At 42.1% G+C, this 6,161-nt stretch overlaps 1 non-coding gene across 1 annotated transcript; it reads right to left on the bottom strand.

Moving 5' to 3' along the window:
* Positions 1–1,215: 1,215 nt before the first annotated feature.
* Positions 1,216–1,320, bottom strand: LOC115277146. Its single transcript, XR_003902254.1, has one exon. It is a non-coding gene; the product is annotated as a U6 spliceosomal RNA (small nuclear RNA).
* Positions 1,321–6,161: the final 4,841 nt, after the last annotated feature.

Below are 6,161 nucleotides of genomic sequence, written 5' to 3'. Positions count from 1 at the left end.
TCCCCTTGTAATTTCCTAACCGATAGGAGCCCTGGGATCACGTTTTGTTCCAGGATTCGGTCTTCCACCCCGGCTCCTGACACTGAGCTCCTGAAACTCTTGTGATTTCCTGGGGTGACAGGAGTGACTTTTGTTCTAATGATGCAGCTGTGGGTGGGCTCCTGGATGGCTCTTGGATGAGGGCTGGTCGCCCGAAAGACAAAGCCAAGATTAGAAGTTTCGAGCTTTCAGCTTTGCCTCTCACTCTTTCCAGAAGAGAGAAGGGCTGGAGGTGGAGTTAATGATCAATCACGCCGATGTGATAAAGCCTACAGAGAAATTTCCAGAGTACCGGGCTCAGAGTGCCTCCAGGTTGACAAACACACCCACACATGGAAGATGACACACCCCGACTCCACGGTGACCAACTCCTGTGCTCAGGCCCCTCCCAGAGCTCGCCCTGTGTGTGTCCACTTGGCTCTTCATCCACATCCTTTATCATAGCCTGTCATAAACCGGCTAACACAAGTGTTTCCCCTCAGTTCTGTGAGCAGCCCTAGCAAATTAACGGAAACTGAAAATGGGATCATGGGAGTTTTCAGTTTGTTGCCAAACTGGACAGAAGTTGTGGGTAACCTGGGGACCTACTGCTTATGATTGGCCTCAAAGAAAGGTGGGCGCAGTCTTGTGGGACTGGGCCCTTAACCTGTGGGATCTGATCTATCTCTAGTTAGGTAGTGTTAGAAGTGAGTCAAATTGTAGGATACCCAACGGCTGGTGCAGAGAATTTCTAGTGTGAACCACACCCCCCACCAGCACACATTTGGTGACCAGAAGTGTCAGAAGTGAGGTGTTGTCTGTGAGTCATCAAGGAGACACACAGGGTTGAGCTGAGCAGTTTTAATACAATGTGGTCAGGGTCGTGTCCACCAAACGTCCTCAGTGTGAAGGTACATTGTCTCTAATTATTGAGGTAATTACTAAGTGATTTCTGAGGAGCTACTTTATGACTATATGAATATTTTGTTCCCCCCCAATTTTTCACCAATGTTTTTCACATCCATGAATGATCTTACCTGAATCGATTATTACTATAGTGATTGCAAAATGGTGTTTTTCTAATTTCTTTTACATTTACATTTATTAGCTGACAATCTTCTCTGTAGCAGATCTCTCTCTCTATTCTTTGTTTTCTTTCTTTCTTTCTTTCTTTCTTTCTTTCTTTCTTTCTTTCTTTTTTTATGGAATGCTTTCACGAATTTGCATGTTATCCTTGTGAAGGGCCATGCTAATCTTCTCTGTATTGTCCAATTTTATTAGATATGCTGCTGAAGTGAGCACTGGATTACTTTTTAATTTAATGTATAGATCCTTTATCATCATTATTCATGTTGATGTTTAAATTGTCCCGGATTTGGCCAGTGGGAGATGCTTTAAGCCAGGTTTTATGCACTTTAATGCATCTTCAGTAGCTTTAAGCACTTTGCTCTTTGGCACAACAAGATATTCTAGGTTTACTTTTACCCTTATTCTAAACAAGAGAAAAGGGAGGTCCAGAGAGATAAAATGGCTTGCTGTCTCATGGTATTTGTGAGATCTTAATCAAGCTCAGGACTTTCAATTCCACATTCCTAGGAAAGTATTAAGCTGATAGTCAGCCATTCCTATAGTGCAGATGGGACCTTATCAAGACGTGGAGATGATCCCCCAAACCCGTTAAGTCTTTAGCTGACTGCACTCAGAACTTGCCTAATAATATGAAAACATTTGGATTATAACTTTGAACTTAGACAATTAGCAATAGATACCCAGGGTATTTTATTGATTGAGGAAGTTATAATTTGGGGGATAAGAGCATAGCTTTTGAATTCAGAAAGAACCAAATTTTCCTTTAAGACCCAGGCAGGTTCTGCCCTTGTGTTTGTTTTTGGGCAAGTTACTTTAGCTTGTTGAATCCCAGACTCTTCCATCTAAAAACCAGGTTCATTTATAGAAACTACTACGTCTGGTGTCCAATACATGTTAAATGTTCAATAAATGAAAGCTACCTTCACCAACAAGGCTGTTATTATTATTAAAATCTGAAAAAATTCCATTATTCAGTGGATTAAGATGATAGAAAAAGCAATGGATTTGGATTTGGATTTAGATTTTGAAGATCTTTCTCCCTCTCTGTGACCTTAGCCAACTCTTGTCCTCATAAATGAATTTCATTTTCCTCACTCGCAAATCAGGGCCCACAATCCCTTCACTGCAAACTTTACAGCATCACTCACCAGATTTCCTGAGCACTTACTATGCGCAGAGTGATCAGAATCTTAACATTAAAACCAAAAGGTAAATGTAAGAGTTACCTTAAGATGGCGATCGAGCGGCCATTTTGCTGTGGGTTGGAGAAAAACACCGTGCACCGAAGACCCCCACCTTCACCTGCAGACCTGGAATGTCCCGCACCAGTTTGAAAACAGCCAATCATGAGGCCCCAGCTTCCCATCATCCTGACAGAGGAGGCAACCTATCCCATCCCGCCACGTCCCTGAAAAGCCCTTATTTGGTGGTCTGCCCTCCCAGGACCGGACCAGAAGTCTTTCACCCATAAAATACCTTGCCCCTCCCGTACCAGGTGCGACTTCCCTGAGTCCCCACTCCCGGAGTCACAGAACCTCGCCCGGGAATCGCAGATCCCAATAAAGGCTTTCTTGGGTCCATAACTTGGTCTCTTTCTTTCCTCTCGTCTCTGCCTCCATCTATTAAATCTTATAGTAAATGTCGCTGCACCCCTCTTACAACACATGATGGATTGGCGGATTCAGAGCCACCGAGCAGGGACTCAGCCCTGCCCTCCCAGACCTGGCCTCTTTCCTTTTTGTCACAGTATTCAGAAGAGCAAGTAAGAGCCGGATAGGACAGTGTTCCGCAAAGCTGCAGGACGCCATAAATGTAATAGAGTAGGACACATTCCTTCCATGGGAAACCTCATTGGGAGGGGAGCAGGAGACTTCGGGTATTCTTTTTCTTCTTTTTTATCTTTAATATTATTTGTGAGGGTCTTAGGTTGATATTATCTACCATGGGCTCCTATATTTCATGCAATAATTGGGTCAAGGAGCAGAGATCCAAGCCAGTCCAGAAGCAAATACCTCAGCTGAGAACACTGATAACAACTTTTTGAAACTGTAGTTTATTTAGGATACCATTTCTTTTTTGTTTGTTTAAATTTTATTTTTATTATGTTTTATTTTAATTCCAATATCATTAACAACACACAGCGTTACATTAGTTTCCAGTGTACCATATAGGGATTCAACAATTCCATACGTGACTCAGTACTCCTCACGATAAGTGTACTCTTTAATCCATACTGCCTGTTTCACCCACCCCTCCACCCACTTCCTCTCTGATAATCATCGGTTTCTTCCCTATAGTTAAGAGTCTGTTTCTAGGTTTGTCTCTCTTTTTGTCCTTTCTTGTTTGTTTTGTTTCTTAAATTCCACATATGAGTGAAATCATGGTATTTGTCTTTCTCTGACTTATTTTGCTTAGCATAATACCGTCTGGATCTATCCATGTTGTTGCAAATGGCAAGATTCATTCTCTTCTGTGGCTCAGTAATATTCCATTGCGTATATACACCATATCTTCTTTATCCGTCCATTATCAATGGACACTTGAGCTGCTTCCGTAATTGGACTATTGTAAATAATGCTGCAATAAACATAAGGGTGCATGTATCCTTTTGAGTTAGTGTTTTTGTATCCTTTGGGTAAACACCCAGTAGTGGAATTACTGGATCATAGGGTAGTTCTATTTTTAATTTTTTGAGGAACCACCATACTGTTTTCCACAGCGGCTGCACCAGTTTGCATTCCCACCAAGAGTGCATGAGGGTTTCTTTAACTCCACATCCTTGCCAACATTTACTTCTTATTTAGCCATTTCAACAAGCATGAGGTGATATCTCATTGTAGTTTTGATTTGCATTTCCCTGGTGGCAAGTGATGTTAAGCACCTTTTCTTGTGTCTGTTGGTCATCTGAATGTCTTCTTTGGAGAAATGTCTGTTCATATCTTCTGCCCACTTTTTAATTGCATTACAGTAAAACCGTGGTTTGCAAGCATAGGTTGTTCTGGAAACATACTTGTAATCCAAAGCACATGTATAGCAATACAAATTTCCCCATAAGAAGTCATGGAAACTCAGATATTTCATTCCACAACCCCAAAATATTAATATAAAAATGATTACAATGCCATAATATAATACAAAGTAATAAAGAAAATACAAAATATAAAGAAAAAGAAACAAATTAACCTGCACCTCCCTTTGAAAATCTTCATGGCTGGTGGAAGGGAGAGAGAGAGGGGAGGGTTACTGTGTAGGATGACTTTCACTATCACTAACGGAATCACTGCTATCTATTGGCTCAATGGAATCTTTTTCTTTTCATGAAACTTTAACATGACACCTAGCCAATGACACTTGCTTTCTCCTCTTTTTAAGGATTTTGTGGAAATGTGACATTGCATTGTTGTTAAACAGATTCATTGCTCTCACAGCTGCAGCCTTATTTGGATGATGCTTTTCTACAAATTTTTGCAGTTTCCCACACTGTACACATCTCCCTAACCTCATTTGAAGTGAGAGGTTCCTCTGCCTCTTCCTCCTCCTCCTCTGCAGAAGAGATCTCCTACACAACCTCTTGCTGTGGCTTGAGAGGCAGAGCCCTCAGTTTGTCAGTGGTCGGCTCCTGGCCATGCTCCCCGCCCCCCCCTTAAATGTCATCTGCATTCACCTCCAGTCCCATAGTCTTTTCCAAGGACACAAGTTCATCGACAACTAGCAGTTCCTGTTCATGAGCAAGCCTCTCTAAATCTTATCCAAGAACACCATCAGGCCACAGTTTTCTCCAAGCAGAATTGAGGGTTCTCTTGGTGACCCCATAGCAGGCTTTATCTGTGATCATGAGGTAGTTCATGATGCGGAAATAATTTTTCCAAAACTCTCGGAGAATTAGCTTTGTTCCTTTGGTCACCTTGAAGCATCGCTGAAATAGTGCTTTTGTGTAAAGCTTTTAAAGTCCCAAGTGACCTGCTGATCCATGGGCTGAAGGACTGGAGTGGTGTTGGGAGGAAGGAACTTGACCTTAATGAACTTGAATTCCTCCAGTTAGTTGCACTCAAAGCCTGGAGGCTGAGTAGGAGCATGATCCATAACCAGCAAGGCTTTGACGGGCAGATTCTTTTCTATTTCTTCACTGCAGGACCCATCTTGTTGATCCTTTCAACAAACAAGATACGAGTGACCCAACCCTTGCTGTTGGGCTTCACAGAACATTTAACTAGCTCTTCTGCACCTTGCATTTCCTGGAGGCTCATGGATTCTCGGAATGATACACTAGCAGGGACTTGACTTTGAAATCCCTGCTTGCATTAGCACAAACAAGAGGGCAAGATGGTCTTTCATGGGCTTATGAGCAGGCGGCATTGCATTCTCTTCTTCTGTAATCTTTGGCATCTCTTTCCAAAAAAGCCCCACATCACCACAGTTAAAAACTTGCTCTGGCAGGTAACACTCAGAAACCATAAGCTTCTGGAACTCGGTAGAGAATGCCTCAGCTGCCTTAGTGTCCAAACTCCCAGCCTCTCTGTGCCTCGAACACTATGGATGCCTTTTAAAGTTATCAAACCATCCCCTGCTTGCCTCAAAGCTTTCTTCACTTTCTATTGACATACCTGGTAGTTTCCTTACAACATCAGTGCAAAGGCCTTTGCCTTCTTGCAGATAAAGTTCTCGGTCACAGTATTTCCTGCTAGTTGCTTCTCGTATATTCAAACCACAGGCAACTTTTCTACATCTTCTAGAACATGTGTCCATTGCGTTGATATTCTCAAGACTCCTTTTGCTGCATCCAGCCCCCTTATTTCTTCTTTCTTCTTTAAGACTGTGCAAATGTAGACTTCTTATAAGGTCTTGCACTTGCATACATTGTTTATACTTCTCAGTGATTTCCTTCTTACCTTCCAACGTAATCATCATCTTCTTCTTACTACCTTCTTTTCAACCTTTTTCTGCATGGGGGCCATTGTATACACTCTCACGGATGTTGACTGCAGTACAGTATTAATGAACTCTTGTCATATACTGTTTTTAATGTAACTGGAAATAAGGCAGCAGAGGAAGGG

This window comes from Suricata suricatta, chromosome 13 (genome assembly GCF_006229205.1).
Source record: "Suricata suricatta isolate VVHF042 chromosome 13, meerkat_22Aug2017_6uvM2_HiC, whole genome shotgun sequence".
Lineage (NCBI taxonomy): Eukaryota > Metazoa > Chordata > Mammalia > Carnivora > Herpestidae > Suricata > Suricata suricatta.
Note: the sequence above shows the minus strand (reverse complement) of the source record. Positions and strands in the feature narration are given on the sequence as shown.